A 24,043-nucleotide genomic window follows, 5' to 3' on the forward strand; every position below is an offset into this window, starting at 1 on the left:
GGTTTATTCCTAGGTATTTTATTCTTTTTGTTGCAATGGTGAATGGGATTTTTTCCCTTAATTTCTTTTTCTTGTCTTTTGTTGTTAGTGTATAGGAATGCAAGAGATTTCTGTGCATTAATTTTGTATCCTGCAACTTTACGAAATCCATTGATTAGCTCTAGTAGTCTTCTGGTGGCTTCTTTAGGATTCTCTGTGTATAGTATCATGTCATCTGCAAACAGTGACCGTTTTACTTCTTTTCCTATTTGGGTTCTTTTTATTACTTTTTCCTCTCTGATTGCCATGGCTAGGATTTCCAAAACTATGTTGAATAATAGTGGCAAGAGTGGACATCCTTGTCTTGTTCCTAGAAGAAATGCTTTCAGTTTTTCACCACTGAGAATGATGTTTGCTGTGGGTTTGTCATATATGGCCTTTATTATGTTGAGGTAGGTTCCCTCAATGCTCACTTTCTGGAGAGTTTTTATCATAGATGGGTGTTGAATTTTGTCAAAAGCTTTTTCTGCATCTACTGAGATGATCATGTGGTTTTTTCTTCTTCGATCTGATCCTTTTAAAGTGCTGTTGGATTCTGTTTACTAGTACTTTGTGGAGGATTTTTGTGTCTATGTTCATCAGTGATATTGGTCTATAATTTTCTTCTTTTGTGACATCTTTGTCTGGTTTTAGTATCAGGGTGATGGTGGCCTATAGAATGAGTTTGGAAGTGTCCCCCCCTCTGCAATTTTTGGGAAGAGTTTGAGAACAGTATGGAGGTTCCTTAAAAAACTAAAAATAGAACTACCATATGAGCCAGCAATCCCACGCTTGGGCATATACCTGTAGAAAACCATGATTCAAAAAGATACATGCACCCCAATGTTCCTTGCAGCATTATTTACAACAGCCAGGACATGGAAGCAACCTAAATGTCCATCAACACAGGAATGGATAAAGAAGATGTGGTACATATGTACAATGGAATATTACTCAGCCATAAAAAGGAATGAAATTGTGCCATTTGCAGAAACGTAGATGGACCCAGAGACTATCATACAGAATGAAGTAAGTCAGAAAGAGGAAAACAAATCTCGTATATTAATGCATATATGTGGAATCTAGAAAAATGGTATAGGTGAAGATATATGGGGGTGGGATGGACTGGGAGATTGGGATTAACGTATATACACTACTATGTATGAAACAGATAACTAATGAGAACTGACTCTATAGCACAGGGAACTCTGCTCAATGCTCTGGGTGACCTAAATGGGAAGGAAATCCAAGGAAGAGGGGATATATGTACATGTGTGGCTGATTCACTTTGCTGTACAGCAGAAACTAACACAACGCTATAAAGCAACTATACTCCAATTTTTAAAAATGAGGAAATTTAAGAATAAATTTGCCCTTGAAGGAGCCCCAAACCCTGAATCCCCTGGGTCCTGACACCTTGATGTCACTGTGGAAACACATTTGTATCTGACTGGAGAGTGTGATGGTTAATTTCATGGACTGCGGTACCCAGATATTTCATCAAATATGATTCTAGATGTTGCTGTCAAAGTATTTTTAAATCAGTAGACATTGAGTAAAGCAGATGTTCTTCTTAAATGGTGGGCCTCACCCCATCAGTTGAAGGACTTAAGAGAAAAAGACTGATATCCCTTGAACAAAGGGAATTCTGCCTCCAGGCGTCCTTCAACTTGAACTGCACCATTGACTCTTCCCTGTGTCTCTAGCCTGATGGTGTGCCCTGCAGATTCTGGACTTGCCATCCTCCTCCACACTCTGCAACTGTGTGAACCAAGCCCCCCAGATCCCTCTCTCTCCATATACCTATATCTCTCTCTCTATATCTATATCCTATTGGTTCTGTTTCTCTGGAGAAACCCTGACAGTTCAGCTGATAGTTTGTTGAGCTGACACACAGGACCATTTTTGTTTGTTTACTGTATCATTATTAGGAGCCCCCATGTGTCAAGGATTCTTTCTTTGACTTGCTCAGAAAGGGGAAGGTTCTCCATTCTGCAGTGTGTCCATTTCCACCAGTGATGTCCACTCAACCCCTCTTAAATGATGAATCTGCTTATGAATCTGCCCTTAATCTGCAAAACACACTGTACCCAGGAATAGAGCCAGGAGCCCATTGCTGTCCCATTCTCATCAAAAGTTCTGCTATGAACACTAAAGATGGGGGTTCGTGGAGGATGGCATGAAAGTCTGCTTCTTCTGAACCGTCTCTATTTCAAGTGTTGATTAATCCAGAGCAGGGAAGCCTGTATTTCACATGCATTGATTTGGCCCCTTATAGAACAGTTACCTGTACTGAATTACATGTGGGCATTATGCCAACAGGCAGCATTGAGAGATGGCATAATCAAAAGTCAAATAAAAAGAAAGCGTTAAATGCCCTTATAAGAAGAGGCACAGAGAGGTGATCTTTCTCTCCACCATGTGAAGACACAGTGAGAAGGTGGCCATGTGCAAACCAGGAAGGGGGCTCTCACCAGGACCAACCCTGCTGGTACCGTGGTCTTGGACTTCCAGCCTCCAGAACTGCGGGAGGTAAATGTCTGTTGTTTAAAAAAAGTGTCAAGGCATAGACAGTGTCACCCATTGGTTAAGAGACTGAGCTTTGGTGCCACACAAAACGTGGTGTCCTCTGGCACGTTATTTAATGTGTCTCTGCCTCAGTTTCTCACCTGTAAACAGGCAGTCCAACCACTTCATAGGCTGGTTGGGATGATCAAATGAGATGAAGAGAGTAAAATGTCACGCCCTGTAGAGTTAGTGCCCCTCCGTGCAGGTTAGCGGGGAGGTCAGGGACCCAGCTGTGGGGACCTGAAGAGGAGGCTGGTGCTATCCAACCAGACTGGCGGCACCAGAGCTGCTACCAGTTCTGTTTTTTGGTTTATTTTATTTTATTTTGTTATTTTGCTAGAGAACACTGCTCCTCGCTCGTAAAGCCAACCCAACAGCTTCCAAGCAGGGGTTTGTTCTTCCATGCACAATTTAACATCCAGTCAGGCACGTCTGCAGCCCTGAGCCAAATGAAAGCATTCTGGCCGGATGGTGAAGGGCTAAGCCAATTACCCTGCACAGTGCTGTTCTGGTTTGGAAAGATGTAATGACCCCCATTAGCATGTGTTAGCTAGTAGAAAACAGGATTTGAATTAGGAATTCTTGATCGAAAGCCTGACCACTTTTGAACTCTCCACAACCCGGTAAATTCTTAAATGTCCTATTAGGAGGAAATTAAAGCTCTGCTGGACTACTTACAGATTAACAATAGGAAATCTTATTATAAAAGTGTAAGGGGATTTCACATTTCCTCAATATTCAGAATAAGCAAGCAGTATCAACTTATTAGACATGAAACACAGAAACCAGTTTTCTATTGCTCTTGTAATGAACTTGTTTTTCTGTTCTTATTGCAGTGAATATCACTCATTTCTGCAGAGGTTGACTATAACTGGATGTAACGTCCTAAAATGGGAGACGTGCAGGGATAAAGATGGTCAGAATCTATGGTTCTCCAGTGTGAAATCCTCCCTGTGTCTCTTTCCCTCTCTGTTTTTCTGTGTGTCTGCTTGCCTCTCCTTCTACACATGCCCTTAGTGGTAAAACTTATTGTGGAAAACACATTTTTAAAAAGCTATTTGCATTGAAGAATTACTGTAAGGCGCCATGAGATATACTGGAAATCCACTCTTGGAGACAGTGGGAGAGGAAGAGATCTGAGAAGGAGGAACCTGGGAAGAAGTCCGATCATAACTATGTCTGAACCTGCATCCTGCACAGGGCACACTGCAGGATTTCTGTGTGGATGTAGCCCGGGTGTCAGAAGCGGGATACGCAGTGAAGCGGGGTGAGACCTCTCCCACCTTCTACCTTCTAGCCTTGCAGTTATTTTTCAGACTCTATCCATGCATCTGTTAGGGGGAATTCTCTTTTATTCTGATAGATTATTGGTTGGAAATTTTAGTTTCCTGAGCTATAATGCTTTGTCAGGATTTTTTTTTTTTTTTGGATGGGAATAATAAAGAGGAAGATGATTTGGTATTGCCATCTAGAGTCTATCTGAATCTGGAAGTTCTCATTTCCCTATCTGAGTGACAGATTGAAACAGGACATGTTGTACATAATGTAACTGAGACTATAAATCAGCTGACAGCCTCTTCTATGATGTCTTTTTGGAGAAAATAGAGAGATGTACACCAGGAGGTGAGCACATCCTACCTCACCTAAGTGTCTGCTAACCACTTCTGAGTAATAGACCAAAGACAACTGGGAGAATGTATCTTGATCTTGGGACTCTCTCTTTTGCCTCATTAATTTTTGGTTGTTGTTTTAACAATTTCTATATTATACATTTTATTATGTAGAACACCACTCTTCAAGGGAAATATAATGTGGGCCACATATGTACTTTTTTTGAGAACCAGATCAGCCACTGTTGTAGTTTATCCTTTAAATCTCACACATAATTTAGAAAACTCAAGAGAAAAAGAAAAGTCTTTTGTATTTACCTATATTTTTACTCTTTCCATTATCCTTTCTTTCTTCATGAAATTCCAATATTCTTCCTCTTATTTTTTCCTTTTCTGTTTAGAGAACTTCTGTTAGCCATACTTGTAAGGTAGGTCTGTTGGTGACAAAGTCTCTTAGTTTTCCATCATTTGAAAATACCTTTATTTCATCTTTATTCCTGAAGGACATTTTCCCTGAATGTAGAATTCTGGGTTGACATTTCAACACTTGAAAACTATTGTGCCACTTTCTTCTGGTCTCCATAGTTTGTGATAAGAAATCTGCTGTCATTTGAGTTGTTTTCCCCTATCTTTTTCATTTGTTTCAAGTGTGTTCATAATTGCTCACTGAAGCATTTCTATGATGTCTGCTTTAAAATGTTTGAGTTTTTTTTGTTTTGCTAATCTATCTTGCCTATTCCAGGTCCTTTGGCCATTAAGAGTAAGCGCTTGTTTTTGTTTTTGTGTGCACCTATCTCCTCCGGCTCCCAGTATAGAATGTATGAAACAAGAAGAAAACTCAGGGAACTCACCACCAGGTCATTCCTCAGGTCCTGAGATCTCTAGTGGTCTACTTTCAGTGTCTTCTTATATTGTGTTATATATAATTCCCAGGGGTTTTAGTTGTGTTTAGCAGAAAAAATAGAAAAATGTGTCTACTCTATCTTTCCAGAAACTGAATTCTCCTGGTGTGTGTGTGTGTGTGTGTGTGCGTGTGTGCACGTGTGTGCACGTGTGTGTGCTGATGTTTTAGTCACTGGATGGAGCTATGAGGGAAGCATGCAGTGGACACATGGCACAAATGTGAACATGACAGAAGACTCAGACCAAACATTTCTCAAGAAGCTGTGCACTTGTTTCAAATCAATGAACTGAAATTTAATCAGATCATTAAAAAATTGAACTGTAGTCAAAAGAAAGGAGGAAAAGGTATAAGAGGTATTAGCATGAAAAAAGAAAGTGTTTGTTAAACACTTTCTGAGATAAATTGGACCTGAAAGTATTGCTTATAGGTATGGTGACCAGAGAAGCAATGCTTTGACTGTCAGGCTAAGACAATGGTCACTCTCTTCCAGACTTTTGGATGCCCACCCAAGCCAACCCAAGGACACATGGAACAGTTTATAACACAGGATCCAGAAATTCTTGACTAAGTCAGGAAGTAGGGAGTGCTTATGTGCTGAGAGAATCAAACAGCATATGCAAGTATAAAAGTAGTGAACAATTAAAAACTAAAATCCCATAGGACTTTCTCTTAAAATGTCAGTCATGCTAAAAATTGTGTTGAATAGTTTGAAAGTAATAATTGATATTAATGCAGTACTTTGAAGATAACAGCTTCAAAGCACTCTAGTATATTCTCTCAATAATTTCAATTCTTTCTCTCAGTCTCTCATGCTCTCCATTGCTTTTTAAAATAATTAATTAATTTTATTTTTGGTTGTGTCGGGTCTTCATCGCTGCGTGAGAGCTTTCTCTAGTTGCCACAGGTGGGAGCTACTCTTTGTTGCGGTGCACGGGCTTCTCACTGCAGTGGCTTCTCTTGTTGCGGAGCACAGGCTCTAGGTGCACGGGCTTCAGTAGCTGTGGAGCACGGGCTTCAGTAGTTGTGGCGCGCGGGCTTAGTTGCTCCGTGGCATGCGGGATCTTCCTGGACCAGGGCTCGAACCCATGTCCCCTGCACTGGCAGGTGGATTCTTGACCACTGCGCCACCAGGGAAGTCCCTCTCCATTGCTTTCTAAACCTCTCCTCCCTTTCTCTGCCCCCCACACACGAACACACATGTATGCACTTATACACACAAACGCGTACACAAACCTACAATTAACACAAGTGAACATATTAAAAGTAAAAGCTAAGGAGAGTCGAGAACCAGTAAAGAGAATTATGAGGCTATAAAACAAAATCAAATACCTAGAGCTACATTAAGAATTGTTGGCTCAACATCTTCTCTCCAAACGTTAAAGTCAACAAAGAGATCTGATTCCTTTCCTGAGGAAGAAGGGCTTTTAAAAGACTTTTTACAAAGGAGTTTTTAATGATTAAAAGATCCAGATGTGCTCATGACTTTAAAAAAATGTTAAGATTAAAAATGACCACTTAAATGAAGGACTCATAGTTGCGGTTGTAGCTATTTATGATACTAGAGATGTTTTAGCTCTCAAAGTTGGGGTAAACACAAAGTTTTACAGAAGAAATGTTTGAACTTTGTGAGACTGGGCAACATAGGGCTTTATGCTGTTTTCAAAACCCTGTAACTCCAGACTGACAAAAAGTTTATCGTAGTTCCAAGCATTTCGTTATCAAGCTTCTTGTCTTTAGAGTTTAGATTCTAGCTTAAAAATTGAATTTTAACAAACAGAAAAACACACCAGTCATGAGTGAGCACCCCAGAGCCCTCTCATGCCTCCTCCCACTTGTTACCCTTTCTCCTACCTCCCAGAGGTAGCCACTAACCTGAATCCAATGACATCAATGAGCTCTGCTTGTCTTTGCAGTTTGTACGATGGGATTCGCGCACTAGGTGTGCCTTTGGCCAGGCTTCTTTGGGTAGAACTCGTGTCTGTGAGACTCATCCACAACACGGCATGTAGTTTCAATTCATTAATTTCATCACACAATGTTCCATTTATGAAGATACCACAGTCTGCCTGTTCTGCTGTTAATGGACATAGGTTTTCTTTTTCCTCATTTCTGGTTGTAACAAACGAAGCCAGGATAAGCATTTGTATGTATGCTTTCTGATGTACACGTGCTTGCGTTCCTGTTGGTCTTTCACCTGGGGATAAAATTTCTGGGTTCGGGCATGTATAATGTTCAGATTTAGTAGATATTACACAAGAGTTTTCCAAAATGGTTATGGCAGCTTTCACCAGCCAAGTACGGGAGCTTCGCCTATCTCACATTTGGCATTGCTGTAGTTTCCACCTCCCCTGGAGCCATATCCACTTCATTTCACAGAAAAGCTCCAGGGTGAAGGTGTTTACCTTTCTACAGATTAGAATATGATTATCCCACTTCGGTAAATAGAGGATTTCTTCACCCGCGTTCTCCCTGACATTTAGTTAGTTGCGATACACAATACCACTTCGGTAAATAGAGGATTTCTTCACCCGCGTTCTCCCTGACATTTAGTTAGTTGCGATACACAATACCACTTCGGTAAATAGAGGATTTCTTCACCCGCGTTCTCCCTGACATTTAGTTAGTTGCGATACACAATACCACTTCGGTAAATAGAGGATTTCTTCACCCGCGTTCTCCCTGACATTTAGTTAGTTGCGATACACAATACTTTCATCACTCTGAAACGAAAACTTGGGCACGTGAACAGTGATTCATTTCATTTTTTCCCCATCCCCCGGCAACCACTAATCTACTTTCTGTCTCTGTGGATTTACCTCTTCTGAATTATTCATATAAATGGAATCATACAACATACGGTCCTTTGTATCTGGCTTCACTCACTTAGCATAGTGTTTTCAAGGCTCATCAGTGGTGTGGCAGGTGGTAGTACTTCATTCCTTTGCATGGCTGCGTAATACTTGATTGTATGGATGGACCGCACTTTGTTTTCCATTCATCAGCTGACAGGCATTTGGGATGATTCCATTTCTGGCTATTATATGAGTAATCCCGCTAAGAACATTTGTGTAACTCACCCACAGGCCTTTACATAGAAAGAGATACTGTCCCTATTTCTCCCTTGAAATAGGGTTTAGCTATCATCCCTGAGATTTCAAGAGTGAGGAGAGAAATCAGTGTCCTATCAATGAGTCATCATTTAAAGCCAGTTTGGAGCTGCCTCATGAAGCAGTGAACTCCCGGACAACAGAAGAATAAACGTTTAGTAGAAATGGGCTGACAGTAGTGAGGAAGGAGTAGGATTTCTATACATCAAGTAGAGGGCAGAACCGAGTCACCACTAAGACATCGTCCTACTCTGGAAGTCTGTGAGTCAGCTGTGAGTTGCAACTGAGCGTACAGACAGACCATGCCACTGGGACAAGCATTCGTGTCTGTGAGACGCATCTACAACACGGCACGTAGCTTTAGTAGAGCTAAAATAAAGGCTCTTCCTTCATTTCCGCAGCTGCAGACAGGGACACACAGCGACCCTGGCATTGTCTAAGACGGGAGCCGTGGCTGAAAGACACTGCATGAAAACCATCGACTAATAGGATCCTCATCTTACTTCCCAGAATATAGCGCTACACTTTACACGTATTTGAAGAATGCATGCATTTTTGAGATGGTGTCACCTCAAATCAGTTTTAGAAATCAAGGCTTAAATAATAAGTACTTTAAGTGAGATGGTACAGGGAAAGATGTCGTGAAAAACTGTAAGACTCTGTACAAACATCTGTAGCATCATTGCTGTATTTCAATATTTTTTTAAATGTTGTACTATTTAAAATACAGATTTTAAACAATTTTACACCCTCAAAAGCCTCTGATATTGCCATAAACAAACTAATGAATTAAAATAAAAAGAACATTTGTGTACATGTTTTTGTGTGGGCGTATACTTTCGGTTCTCTTGGGTGTACACCTAGGAGTGGAATTGCCAGGTCATACGGTAACTCTATGTTTAACATTTTGAAGAACCACCAGACTGTTTTCCACAGTAGCTGATTCACTTTACAATCCCACCAGCAACACACAAGTCTGCCATTTCTCTACATTCTGTCAACACTTGTTTCCGTCCTTTTGTTATCATAATTATTGTAGCCATCCCAGTGGGTGCACACTTATTTTTGCAACCTAATTTTTCCTGGTACATTTTCATAAATTCAGAGTCAAGGCCAGTTTCTTTCTTTTATCTTCCTGAAGGGACAGAGCTTTCACCAATCCCATTTTAAAACAGAAATACTCCCAACTAAAAGCCTTGATTTGTTACTAGCATGACTGTCAGAATTACACGAACTTTGAAGCTGATTCTTGTAATAGTTATAGGATGATGAGAAGGGCTTTTCTGTTGCCCTGAAACTGACAACTAGTCCCCAATCTTGGAACTAAGAGGCACCAAGCACCTTACGTTCTAAGGAGAAGCACAGCCAAATGGAGAGCAAACATTTGCAGAAAGCTTTATTAAAAGTTGGAGTCTAACACATGCAATCATCACCTCTGCCCATACACCCCAAACCTGTGTAGAAATGCCCACCCATGTTCTTCCTCTGCAATCAGCAAGGTGCCCCCGACCCACTTTATCTGCTACCTCTTCATGAACAATGAAATCTGAACATTCCCCAATTTTTTACTCATGTTCTTATTTTAATACCTTGGTTATCTATTCCATGTCCCTTGTTTTGCAGTCTCTCATTATTCATAATTCAGAGAGATTTCTTCTAGTTCCCTGCGAGGAGGTTTCCCAGCGTGTTAGAGAGTATTTCATCGGCCTCTCATCGGCAACAGGCCAGTCCTAGTCTGTTTTGCCAACGGCCCTGGTGCCCCTGGAGCAACTCTGGGGCCCAGGCCCTGGGCCTTCTCAGTGATCGGTAGCCACGCCAAGAGGGGCTCAAAGCCATTTCCACAAACCAAATGGGGCTCCTGCTAAAGGCATCTCCTGAGGAGAAGCTTCCACACGAGGAAACGTTGGCTTCCAAGCTGCTCTGGCTCTGGGGAAAAACACCCTAAGTGGGAACTGACCTTCTGCGATGTCAGCTTTCCTCCCAGCCTCATGCCCTGGAGGCTCCCCACAGAGGTGGGAAGAAATTACACCCCAAAGGCTTCTGTGCTGGTTGTAACATGCCCACCTTGCAGAGGGATGCTCCTTTGGGTTGAATCATGTCCCTCAAAAGCTACAGTGATATTTACAAATAAATTTATGGGAAATAAGTCAGAACCCTATGTACCTATGATGCAGTTACCACAGTTTAATTTATAGCAAAAGTACATGCTTGAACTATTCTTAATGTTTCTGCTGTTTTACAACTGAGTTGAACAATGTCAGGAATGCAGCTTTACGAATGGGTGCTAACTGATAAGGGAAATCATTTAGTAATGGACTGCTCAATTAACTACACGTGGAGGGAATGGCCTGCGATGGCTCCAATGCCACGGCAGCCCATGCCAGCAACCCAAAATCCAAGCTGTAAGAGCCTCAAGGTGGGACTTCCCTGGTGGCGCAGTGGTTAAGAATCCGCCTGCCAATGCAGGGAACACGGGTTCGAGTCCTGGTCCGGGAAGATCCCACATGCCGCGGAGCAACTAAGCCCCTGCGCCCCAACTGCTGAGCCTGCACTCTAGAGCCCACGAGTCACAACTACTGAGCCCACACGCCACAACTGCTGAAGCCCACGCGCTTAGAGCCCGTGCTCCGCAGCAAGAGAAGCCACCGCAAAGAGGAGCCCGCGCACCGCAACGAAGAGCAGCCCCCGCTCGCCGCAACTAGAGAGAGCCCGTGTGCAGCAACGAAGACCCAATGCAGCCAAAAAATAAAAAATAATTTATAAATAAATAAATAAATGCCTCAAGGTTATGAATCAAAACGCTAAGGGCAAACAATCACACACAGCCCCCTGGGCCTCAAGCTGCAGCCATCAGTCAGCTCCTTGCTTTGCTTCCGCCTTCTTCCTGTACATCTCCCCCCAACCTCTGCTCAGCGCTTCCAACCACTTCCCAAATCAAATTGATTTTTGCTCAGATAAACCCTTAAAAAATGTTAACATGCCTCAGTTTCTCTCTGAACAAGACTATACACAAAGTTACTAGTAAAGCCATATGTTCATGTCTGGATTTAACACTTGGAGCATTTTAAGTCACTTAGTGAGTCATGTTCTTTCACAGAAAACACAGAACATAAACTTGTTTCAGCAGGATCTTATTCACGGTACATGATGTGTCATTCCATTGAACTGATTTCACAGTATATACAAATATCAAATCATTATGTTGTACACGTGAAACTAATATAACGTTAATGTCAATTATCTCTCAATTAAAAAAAAATGCTTCAGCGGGTTCAGTGCCTTCCCCTGGGTCTCACAGCTCATCACCAAGGGAGCAGGATTTGCACATAGGACCACGGATGCCACAGGAAACATGCAGAAAACCTCTCCCTGGTGTGCTGTGCTCTCTCCTGCCTCTCACCTACTCTCTCCCCACAACACGTCTGGAGTGGCCCACACAGGAGGGCCTGAGGCCACCGCTCATAGCTCCATTCTTGGTGGATCCATCCCTTACTCCTGGCCTGGAGCCTGGCCTCCCAAAAGTCCTCCTTGTAGGCTTTGTCCTGTCCACACATGTAGAACTCCTTGGAGTCCGCTTTCCCCAGCACCCCGAGATCTACTTTCCACGTGGACTGAGAAATCTGCTGCAGTGTCTATAGGAGCAGAGCGGGCGAGGCAAGCCTAAGGTCTCAGCCTACCCTTAAATCCAGTCTCTGTGAATTAGAAACTGTGAGAAAGTAGATTTGTGGGAAAACCATGAAAACCAGAAAGCAGCTCAGAGATTCAGAGCGGGTAGAGGTTGGGCAGCTTTTTACACCTCCTCTGGCCTTTGTGCCTTGAAAGGAACCAGCAAGCTCAGAAGGGCATTCTCTCCCCTCCAGCCAGGAAGGCAGGTAAGAGCTATCCCTCGCCCAGGTGCCAGCTACCAATCGCAGGAGCCCAGGCTGTGTTGAGAAGTTGTGACGCCCCCTTCGCCTGCATGGCTGTCGTTCCCAAAGTGTATGGCAACTCCATCCGACCTAACCTACCCCTGCGCCCTTCCTCTGACTTGACTCTGTCGATCCCTCTCTTTTCTCCTCCCACCTCCAGCTTTCATCCTTAAAGAACTAACTGTATAACTTCAACTCTGCCAGAGATGTGAACATGTGACTGGGTCCGGGGGAAGGAGCTCTGGGTCCCCTGTACGCCCAAGCCATGGCAGCCACACTCTTTCTTATGCCAGGGAGGGATGTCTGGGCTGGAGACAGAGAGCTTTGTCACCTGTCGCCTCGGTTCTGGGTATCTGAATGGTGACGGGGGTCTGTGTACACAGCACATTTAGAGGCAAAAGAAACATCCGGCCTCATGCCTTCCACCGGACTTGGCTCCCTGCCACGTGTCCCCGCGAGCCCAGGACACAGGCTGACCGACGGGCAGGATGCAGAGAAAGTCGCCAGCCACAGACCCTGCCAGCCAGCCTTGCTGGGTGGGAAGGTCTCCCACGCCTGCATGGTCAGAATGCAGAGCTGGGTGGTGGCATATGTGGAGACAAGGCCAGCCCGCCCACCAGCAAGTCATTTGTGTCCTGTGAGCTTCTAGGTTATTTCTAGTGCATCCTGTTCGTGTTTTGTTGTTCTCAGTACAGGGCATCTTTCCTTGTCCTTTTCAATATAGCATAGCATTAATTAATCATCCCATTTCTGATATAAATAACCGATTATATTCGGTGCATCTTAAACCCAGTCCTAAGTGCTTAACGGTAGCCCTCCCACTCAACCCCACTAACAGTGCAATCTGCAGATGAGGAAAGCAAGGCCCACCGAGCTTGCCGCGGCCCCCGACTTCACTACAGGATCGCACAGACCACACTCAGTACAGCTTGAGTGCTTTCCTGCTAAGACACTTCTGTGCAATGCTATCTCCAGTAAGAGCTACATCAATTAGAATGACAATTTGCTGCTATTAACAGAGGCCAGAAAAAATTTAGACAAGATAAGAGTTTATTTTCTTCTTTTTCATAGAACCAGTCTGGGGGCTGGGTGTTCAGAGAAGCTATGTGATTCCGGGCCTGGGGTCCTTTGCTCGTTCTCTGCTTTCTGTCCTGTGGCTGACTCCCTGCTTACCAGAACCTCATGGATCTAGATGGCTGCTGGAGGCCCAGCTCTCAAATCCACATTCCAGCCCAAAAGCAGGAGGGAGAGAAAATAGGCCAAAAGGACCCGGGCCCCGCTCTGTCCACCTCTTAAGGAGCTGTTCCAGAAACCTCTCCCAGCAAATTCCCCTAGTATCTCATGGTCAGAGCTGTGTGACACGGCCATACCTGGCTGTTAGAGCAGCTGCTCTCCTTGGTCCCCTCCTCCACTCAACATGGTAATTCTGCACCTATGGGAAAAGGGAGAGTAGATATAAGGAAGGCAACCAGTGTCGTGGTTACCCGTGCATTTATATTTGGTGGCTTCCATCTGCTGTGTTTCTATTTGCTTGTTTCTGATAAAGCACAGAGTGCCTTTGTAGGCAAGATCACATATTCCCATGTGGGAATATGGATGTGGACATCTTTGGGGACCATTATTCTGCTGACTGCAGACATGTTGAGGACGTCTCCCCCAATTTCTCCTGAGCCCCCAAATCACTGCACCAGGATAGCCATTTAAAATAACGTCCCCAGCAGGACCTATCAGACTCAGGGCTGACTCCCGGGGGTAGGAGTACTGACTGTGAGTGCTGGGACGCAGGACGTGGGCAGGAGTGGGGAGCAAACTGGGTGCCGAGGAGGCGTGTCCATCCCCAGACAGAGGGCGGAGGCAGGCTGGACTTCCCCACAGGGGGATCTCAATCTCCACACCCAACCTCTCCGCTTTGCCTGCGGTGAGGGTTCTCCTCTGGCTCAGGCATCATCTGACCGCAGGACAGACGGGGCTCGGGTCGCTGTGGGCAGAGAGCGGTCCTGGGGACTGGAGAGCCCGTCAGCCCTCCCTTCTCCAGGGAAATACAAAACTTCCAGGGCCTTTTCAGTTTTCCTTCATCCCACTGCCCACAGTTCCCGTCTCCTTCGGGTCTCCAGGCCCCAGGAAAATGCTGAGGCTACAGATGGGAACACCGTTCATTGCCGGCCTCGTCAGGGCCCACGTGAGGGGTCTTTTTGTGCAGATCCAGGACCCTGGGCTTGGGATGCATTCCTGTGATGATCTTCAGAGCTTTCAACTCACTTCACAGTAAGTCTGGCCCCGTCACATCCTCAGTATCTACGGGGACGGTCTGTCTCCCACCCAGGCCTTACCCTCTCTGTCCTCCTGGTCCCAAAGACCCCCAGCCTCCATTGCTCCCCCGAGATCCACAGGGTCTGAATGAACCCCCAGGTGACATGCACACAAATTCAAGTTCGAGAATCACTTGTTTGACTTTAGAAAAACCAGTTCATCTCTCTGGGTCATCCTGTCCTCATCTGCTCAGTGAGAAGTGGACAGAGGGACCCCAAAGTTTCCTTCCATCTGTGATGTCGTATGGGTCTTCCAAGTGGCTCTACGTTTTACAAGTTTTGAGCAAAAGACCTCACCACACAAGCAATACACCCGAGACTGGGTGGCATTCACACCGAGGGCTGAACTTGAGTATCTATCAACCAGATTTCTGCCTTATACGATGTACTGTCCTGACTGAGCCGGTGTTCATCATAGGGACGGTACCACCTTCCACGCTGGACCCCGCCACCCCACTCTCACATCCTGGCACCCTCCTCCGGGCTCTCCTGCCACCGCCTCGCTCTGTGCCCCACGAGCAGCTCCACGGCTCCTTTTATTGATTGACTGAAGTATAGTTGATCTACCATATTGCATTAGTTTCGGGTATACATAGCATAGTGATTCAGGGGTTCTTCTGCAGATTATATTCCATTACAGGTTACTGTAAGATATTGGGTATGATTCCCTGTGCTATACAGTAGATCCTTGTTGGTTACCTATTTTGTATATAGTAGTGTGTGTATTTAATCCCATATTCCGAACTTGTCCCTCCCCCGTCCCTCTCCCCTTGGTAAGCACAAGTTCATCCGAGCCCCCGTCAAATCCAACAACAGATGGAGCGCTGGTCCCGGCTCCCACCCGAGCCCCCCTTCGCCTGCCTTGGCCTGCCCCACTCCGGCCCCCTGCTGGTCTTCTGTCTCCCCAGGCCCTCGGGCCTCTGCCTGCAGTGCCCTATCGCTGAGACCCCGGCCACAGGACCGGCCTCGTCCTGGGCCTGCCTCCTTCAAGTCTCTGAAATGCCGCCACCTTAGAGGCCTCTGTCACCTTCTTAGGAAACCTGTCACTTCACTTCCCTCCACACCCATGGCTGGGTCTCTTTCTTCTCAGTTTTCATTTCTCCACGGTAACCTCCACTTCCTAAAGGCCATCCATGCCGTCATCCTGTGATTATTATTACTGGCTCCCTCCTGCCCCCAGATATGGAACCCCTCAAGGACAGGGATGCCGGTCTGTTTGGGCTCAGGAAAGTTTCCAGACTCCCAGGTGTCTGGCGCACGCATGCCGGGGGGAACGAGTGACTTGGTCATGAAAGTCCCACAGGACACAGGCCCTGCCAGACGCCTATTTCACAAGGATGCTTGGGGCCAAAGAGTGACATTCTCCCTAACGTCCCGACACAGGTGACAGAAAGGAAGGGGCAGTCATCCAGTTTGTAGCTGCTTTCTCCATGACGAGATCGCAAGACTCAGAAAACCTTTCAACTTCAGAGGGGCCCGTGCACAGCTGGCTCTGGGGCCTCCCAACGCTACACTGTGTGCAGGAGAAGCAGCAGCTTCTGCACGCGTGGCTGCATGCGTGTCCCTGGCTGGAGATGTCCCCAGAGATAAGTTATACGCCCATAGAGGAGAGGGGCCAGGTGGCATCACGAGACTTGAGCCCTGAGGGGCAAGCTTTCCATTTGTGCCTGGTGCTCTGGGGGAGCAGGAGGGGAGCTTTGAAGCTCTGCAGCCCCTTCCAGCCCCATGCTCCCTGGAGATGGCTGCTTTTGACCTTGTAGCCAAAGCAATGCTCAGTGGGTCCCCTCCTGGGGTTTGGTGCTGACTCACTGGGCCCCAGGCTGGTTCTCTCCAGTTGTTTCAGTTCTTATTCACACTCGTTCCTGTCTGAGATTCCAGCTCCAGCACCTGCTTGCTGTGTGACGGTGTGCAAGTTACTCAACTTCTCTGGGCTTCTCTTTTCCTATCTGTGCCATGCAGACAGAAACCCACCTTGGTTTCTCTGAGGACTGAGTAAAGCACAGACACTTTATTGGTTGTTGCCGTGACCTCCCTCCTCTTGGTCCTTTCTCTGTTCCTGCAGCAGGCTGGCTCCTTATTTTCTCCTAAAGACCATCTGACTTTCTTCTTTGTCAGGAAAGAACTGGGCAGCTTAGTGCAATAAGACATTCACTACAGGAAATTGGATATCTGATGGCTCTTGGTAATATCAACCAGGAAGGTTTTGTTTTCAGTGTTATTGAATCTGATTTATTTAGTATACTTCTAAATCTCGTCTGTGGCTTGACAGGGAACAAAGTAGCTGGACACCAAAGGCCAGGGGCCACTCCCAGTTGGTCCATCCATCAACCACATGTCCCTGGACTCAGTGCCTTGCATCAAGTCTGGGCCCCATGATCACAAGATGTGTAATGTGGAGGCAGTATGAACGTGACTGAACAGATGCTTTATTTAAAATATTTTTGCTCATGGTTTAGTCAAGGATTTCTCTTGGTTTTCAGTAGGAATTTTGCAACCTGAAGAGCTGAAAACCACAGAGGAGAGAATAACATGCAGCCGCCGTCAGAGAAATTCATGAAAACAAAGGAGGCTTGTTTAGGGAAATTTTGGTGGCAAAGAACAGGTACACACTTAAGGTAGCTTCAATAACAAGGGGACAGTAAAAGGAACAATCTAGAACCCGGCTGTGAAAATTACAGGTCTCAGGTGACCAAGCTGGGAGCTGCAAGGCCAGGCACAGGCTGGATGCTTGAAGCCACCCCCACCCCGCCCCCGCGGGGACCCTCTCAGACACCTCCTTTCCTGCGGCCTCCAGGGCAGATCCGAAGCAGAGAGCATGGAGGGGAATCCGGAAGATGAGGCAGAGAAGGACCAGACACGTCCCAGGGCTGGGGCTGGCCATAAACACATCCTAACTCTGGAGAGGCAGGGCGGGGTTTGACAACAGAACTGGGGGAACCAAAGGCCCTGAGTGAATATGGGGTTAAGTGGGAGGAAGTCCATCAACTTCCTTGCTATTCCAACTTCCTGGCTGGAGAGAATAGCCTGGCTGTGTCTGGGGTTCTGTGAATTTACGCCCTCACCCCAAGGGGCACCCCCTTGCTCTGCCTCAACCCCAAACCACAAATCACCTCCAGGTTCCGGTGAATCTTTCCTCCTCCTCCCTAGACCCTCCAGAATCAAGCAGACAGGCATTCCTGGGAATTCCCTGGTGGTCCAGTGGATAGGACTCTGCACTCTCACTGACGAGGGCCCGGGTTCGATCCCTGGTCGGGGAACTAAAATCCCACAAGACATGTGGCGCAGTCAAAAAAAAAAAAAAAAAATCAGAAAGGCGTTGTTCCTGGACCTGCACCGGGTGCGCCCTCTACCAGAACTGGGCCTCGGCCTGGCCACTCCTCACAGGTGCTACCCTGATACACGTCCCCTTTCTCGGTTCTTTGCTCTGTTCCTCTCCAAATGCCGCGCCAGGCACCGAGAGACCAGATGAATATTCCTCGATGGGGGATCCGCTGGCTGTAGGGTGTAAACATATCCAACTTCCTGGATGTTGCCAAATGCCTGCAGTTGGTACCCTAAGAGACATTCTACCAGCCGTGCTTGGGACCTACAGAAGTTTCTGGGCAGCTGTGAGCATGGATGCTGCCCAAATCAGCTAATACAACAGCACTCTTGTGATCCAAGGGCTTCCTTACAGTCTTAAAAGGTAGACTCAGGCGGAAAGGAAGTCATCCTCTGCACAGCAGTGACAACGTAAGGAACTCATTGGCCAGAGGTCATGGGGGTTGACCATATAAATAGGCCCAAGAAACATTAAGATACAGTCATGAATGATAGATGAGCTACGGGTCATTAGGAAGATCTGAGCTCATCTTTAATCCTTCCTTGTTTTCCTCCCTGAATATATTTTCATTAAAAAACAAAAACAGATATGCCAACAGGTTAGAACTAAAAAATTAAATATGTCCCATTTTGAAAATATGACCATCATTGCTGTTTCGTTCAATTTTCTTCCAGTCTCTGTAAAGGCTCGTTTGCATAATTGAAGCTGTATTATATAAACAACTTTATAACTTGCCTTATAATCCAACATTATATCATAAATACCTCTACAAGGTGTTTAAAACCCTTTGCAACCACTTTTTAGATGTAGGCAAAATAGTTCAGGGATATTCAGGTTATTTCCAAACATACTGTGATGAATAACTTTGTACATAGAATTTTTCTTTTGGTGTATTTAGAGTTGTTTCTTTTGGTCACATTGTTTATACATTAAGTGTTTTTCTTTTGGTCAGATTTACTCACATGGATTACTGGTTAAATGACATAAACATCAGAAAAGGTATGGATATCTTTTATGGTTCTTAATACATATTACCAAATTGCTTTCGAAAATAGTTGTACCAAATTATACGTCTACGAGCATCCTATGAATTTCCTGGACCTTACCAGCACTACTTATTTTATTCTGATGTTTTTGTTAACTTGATAGGCAATGAAAGGTATCTCGTTATTTTAATTTTCATTTCTTTAATCACCAGTAAGGTTGAACATTCTCCCACGTGTACGTTCCCTAACTCCTTTTTCTCTGTTGTGAATTATCTATCTCTCACTTGCCCATTGGGATTTGATTTTCATAATTTGTATGAGTGCTTCGTGTAACAAAAACATCAAGCCTCGGTAGCATTTCCGTAGCCTAACTGTTGACGTTATTGCTCCACGATAGCCCATGTACCCCTAAAAGTGTGGTGAATGCCACTGCCTGCACCAGTGGTCAACCAAGGAGAAAGCGTCTCAGATTCACCCTTTATGAGTGGGGTCATGTTTATTTTACTTTTCACTACGATTTATTATAATAAGTGAGTCTGTGTTTTTACTAACAGCCCATTTCCTCCTTCTTCCCCGAAGGAAAACACAGATAATTGGCATATCTGGTGCTGGAAAGAAGTGTGCATCAGAGCGAATGTGCCCCGAAGACCCTCCGCAGCCCCATTAATCAAACCCAAATGAAGGGTGCCAGCCCCCAGACTTGGCCTTTCCTGACAGACAGAATCAAGTTACAGGGACTGCAAGGGCAGCCTCCCAACAGGGCAGTCCGAGTACAGGGGAGGCCTGTCCACGTCTTGCCAGAGGAGCTGGTAAGGGTGATGAGAGGTGTGTGGATACGGGATGCTCAACGGCCTCCACTTTGCCACCGACAAGTCACACTTTGGAAAGCACTGTCACACACAACTACCTTGTAAGTTAGGAATCCTTTGATCCATTCCGTGGGCAGGGAAGCTGGGTGTCAGAAGCTGGAGTGCTTTGCCCACCATCTCAGAACCAGAGATATGCCTGCAGGTGACCTGACCAGCTCTGGGGTGTGTGTGTGTGTGTGTGTGTGTGTGTGTGTGTGTGTGTGTGTAGCATCTTTATTGGCGTATAACTGCTAGCTCTGATGTTTCCAGTTACTGTGATGTTGCAGTCACTCAGGTCTTCCTGCAGGAGAGAGAACTCTGTATCCAGGGCCTGAGAAGACCCCACAGTTCTGGACCCATCAACATGTAAACTTGTGTCTTGTGGTTTAACATCAAAGGAAGGCACCAGTGCCGCAATAGTCAAGCCCTCTAGTGTCCTGGGTGAAATTTCTCATTTCTAGTCCAACAGAGTCACCTATCTTGGCTAGAATGAGGCAAAGTAACTAAGAAATCCTGGAAGTCGGTCTGATTTGCAAATAAACTTCATCCATTCATCCGTGCAGCAAATGATGGTTTTTAAATGATTCATCTTAGGACTTCCCTGGCGGTCCCGTGGTTAATACTGCACGCTTCCAACGCAGGGGGCACAGGTTCAGTCCCTGGTCCAGGAAGTTCTGCAGGCCATGCGGTGTGACCAAAAAAAATTTTTTTAATCCTAAACGATGCATCTTAAATTAACCTACAGTAATATTGCCTTTTGTGGTGTACAGTTGTATGAATTTTTACGCGTGTATAGATTTGTGTGTGCACCAGGACCATCAGGATATAAAACCATTCCATCACCCCCCCAGGCTCCATCACGGTGTTCCTTTACAGTCACGCCCCACCCCCAGCCCCTGGCAACCACCGATCGGTTCTGTCATTATACTTTTGTCTTGTCCAGAATGTCACATAAATGGGCATTGTCAATGCCATTGTCAATGCCATCCCATTCAGATTGGCTTCCTCCACTTTGCAAAATGTCTTTGAGATTCATCTGTCTGCTCCGAGTAGAGGGGAGGCCTGTCCACGTCTTGCCAGAGGAGCTGGGACGGGTGACGAGAGGTGTGTGGATATGGGATGCTCTTAGTATCAACAGTCCATTTCTTATTATTGCTGATAGCACTCTGTTGTACAGATGCTCCTTCCATTCAACCATTCAAGGACTTGCTTCCAGTTTTTGGTGATTATGAATAAAGCTGTTACAAACATTTGTACAGGCTTTTGTATAAACGTAAGTTTTCATTTCTTTAGGGTGAATACCCAACAGTGGGATTGCTAGCTCGTATGGTGTGTGCTTAACTTTATAAGAAAAAGTGCCAAACCGTTTTCCGGAGTGTTTTCTCCACCATTCTGCATTCCCACTAGCAATACAGAACCAGCTATGGTTCTGCAGCCTCATCAGCACTTGGTATTTTCAATATTTATCTTAGCCATTCCAACAGGGATGTAGTGGTGCCCATCGTGGTTTCAATTTGCATTTCCCTGATGGTTGGTGATAGTGAGTACCTTTCCTGTGCTCATTTGCCACCTGTATGTTCTCTTTGGTGAAGAGTCCAGGTCTATCAACTACTTTTTAATTGGGTTCTTTGTTTTCTTACCACTGAGTTTTGATAGTTCTTTACATATGTTGTAGTCGTTTGTTTGACTTGCATGATGGAGGTGATTGATCATTGACAGGTGTCAGACAAGTGCTGCACGCAGAAGCCACAGCCCGGGTCCTCCAGGCAGAGGCAGGTGGGCAGACAAGCAAGTCTTTACCACTGAGTGGGGCAAGGGCTTTTCTAGCAGGTGGGATGGCACCTCTTCCGGCCTCGTGTGGTCAGCTGTGGCTTTCCAGGCGAAGTGTCTCCGAGCTGAGTCTTGAAAGGCGGTAGGCGTGAACCAGGCTTTGCCCAAACTTCTCACACAGCTGTCTGTACTCTCTGTTCCACACCTTCAGCTTCCATTTTCTACTCTCTCTCTCTCTCCCCTAGGTCATCTCAACCGTGTCTTCAAATGTCAGAAATCTATTTGGTCTGGGCCTCTCTCCCTAGTTCCCCACAGTCACCCGACTACCTCTCTGAATCTCTGCTTGAATTTGAAATTGAAATTTCAAATAGGATGACAACCGTGCCAAAGAGAACTCTCGATTTTTCCTGTGCAGCCTTCCCAATATGCCATAACCCGAGGATCCCACCGGCTTCTGTCTTCCCTTCACACCCATACCCAATTCATCCTGTTTAATTTCACAACATATCTTAAGCCAGTGTAAGCTGCCAGCATCTCTTGCCTGGATGATGGCAAGTTGCCTGGTCAGCCTCCTGCCTCTACCCTGGGATTTCTAACCGCCTAAGCTCCAAGCAGAGAGAGGCACCGGTGCAAATCTCATCTTTTTGCACCACGGTGCTCCGTGGCTTCCCACCTTGCCAGTGTTCTAACCCCCACCACAATCAACAAGTACCTGCCTGTTCCGGCCCCAGTAGCTCTCCCCTCTACCACCCTTGCTTCTCCCGTCCCCAGATCCTTACCCTCATCACTAAGGTTTCCCCTCAAGTCTGCCCATCCTCCTATTAAGGCTACCCTTCAGGAAATCTCCAACCTATTATCCGTCTTATCGTCATAAAATCCGTAAGTTCCTGAAACACCCAGTTTGTTTGCTATGTGTCTGTTGTTTGGTCTCCCTACTAGAGTGTGTGTCCTAGGGGGCAGGACTCTGCTTTGCTCCTGCTGCACCCGGGCTACCAGTACAGGACCGCAGGCATGTAGGTGCGCAGTGCACCTTGCAGAGAGAGGGTGGGGCTGGTGAGTCAGCAATAGATGAGTATGCCTGCGTCTGGGGCAATAAAGTAGAAAAACCAGGTGCTGGGGAGGACGGCTTTAAGAAAGAATGTAAAAAGTCAGATTTTCATTCCTGAAAATTCACTCTGGAAAGAGGAAATACCTGAGCAAGGGAGGTAAGTTAGGAGGATGTTGTAAAAGCCCAGAAGACAGATTGTGATGCCTTAACTGTGGTACTGGAAATTAAGACCCTGATGGGGGGAGGCAGAGTTAAGAAATAACAGGGAAAAGAAATCTATAGACTATTTGAGGTGGAGATGAGAAGTCAAGGATAACGCCCAGGTCTCCATCTTGCCAAGTCAGGGTCTCGGTGGTGTCAGTCCCTGAGAGGGGCTGTGAGGAACAGAGAGATGTTGGTGACGTCTGGGTCACACGGAACACAGCCCGGGAGGCATGCTGGCCACGAGGCTCATCTGAGCCAGCAGGGGCGTCTCTCCCAGAAGCCCAGGCTCCTCTGGGCGATACTGCATATATTTGATCTAGCTTGTGGGATAGTAAATCTTGTATTTACAGGAGAATTTTAAGGAACTTATTCTGTTAGGGAGATGATAAATTCTTTAGAAACAACCTTCTCTCATGATCTTTTCTTTTTTAGTTCATAGATTGATTTTTCTTCTTTAGTCTGTTGATGTGATGGACTCCATTACATGATTTTTGAATGTTTAACCAGCCTTGTATACCTGGAATAAATTCCACCTGGTCCTGGCATGTAATTATTTGTATACATTGTTGGATTTGATTTGCAAATATGTTTTTGAGAATTTTTCACATCTACCTTTATGAGAGATATTGGTCTGTAGTTTTTCTTTCTTAAGATGTCTCTCTCTGGCTTGGGGCATTAGCATAATGCTGGCCTCATAGAATGTTCTATGAATGTTCTATCTCTGCTTCTATTTTCTGGGACTGGTGTAGAGAATTGGAGTAATTTCTCTACAGTCTGGTAGAATCCACCAGTGAAACTGTCTGTGTCCACTGCTTTCTGCTGTGGAAGGTTATTAATTACTGATCGAATTCTTTGATAGATATTGGAGTATCTAGTTCTTTTTTAAGTGGGTTCTGTGGATTTCCTCCATCGAGAAATTGGTCCGTCTAAGTTTCAAGTTTGTTGGCACAGAGTTGCGACCATTACCCTTTTAATGGTCATTGGCTATAACATTTTTAGAATTATGCCACTCGTTTTGTTCTTTCTTTGCAGGCTCTACAATTCACTTGCTCACTTGTTGGCTTATTTAGTAACTATTTTTGCATGCCTGTTGAGGTCCAGGTGCTGTGTTGGGGCCCTGGGAACTAGGGGTAACAGCAGCAAAAGTCCCTGGCTGGTGGACCTAACATTAGACTGTGGAGACCACCAGTCACACGTGTGAGTCAGAGCGGGTGGTCTGGGAGGCATCCTGGAGATACCTTGGGCAAAGGCCAATCTGGGTGAGCCTTTTCCCTCTTTGGTGTGGGATCTGAATAACCAGTGGGAGAGAGAGACGAGAGATGGCTGGAGGGGCAGGCTGGCCATGACGACTGTAACTTCCAGACAGTGACGGAATGGTGGATTTATATGAACATATGCAGGGATACTTTGGTTTAATTGCTTAGGAGAACTCATATAAGCC

At 45.6% G+C, this 24,043-nt stretch overlaps 1 long non-coding RNA gene across 1 annotated transcript in view; it reads right to left on the reverse strand.

The window, feature by feature from the left end:
* Positions 1–24,043, reverse strand: part of LOC112400503 (uncharacterized) — a 61,347-nt gene that overhangs the window by 31,877 nt on the left and 5,427 nt on the right. Inside the window, exon 2 of the long non-coding RNA XR_003003414.1 lies at positions 13,486–13,547. This is a non-coding gene — a long non-coding RNA (uncharacterized LOC112400503). The remainder of the gene's footprint in view (positions 1–13,485; positions 13,548–24,043) is intronic.

This window comes from Neophocaena asiaeorientalis, unplaced genomic scaffold (genome assembly GCF_003031525.2).
Source record: "Neophocaena asiaeorientalis asiaeorientalis breed wild unplaced genomic scaffold, Neophocaena_asiaeorientalis_V1.1 scaffold137, whole genome shotgun sequence".
In the NCBI taxonomy this organism is placed as follows: domain Eukaryota; kingdom Metazoa; phylum Chordata; class Mammalia; order Artiodactyla; family Phocoenidae; genus Neophocaena; species Neophocaena asiaeorientalis.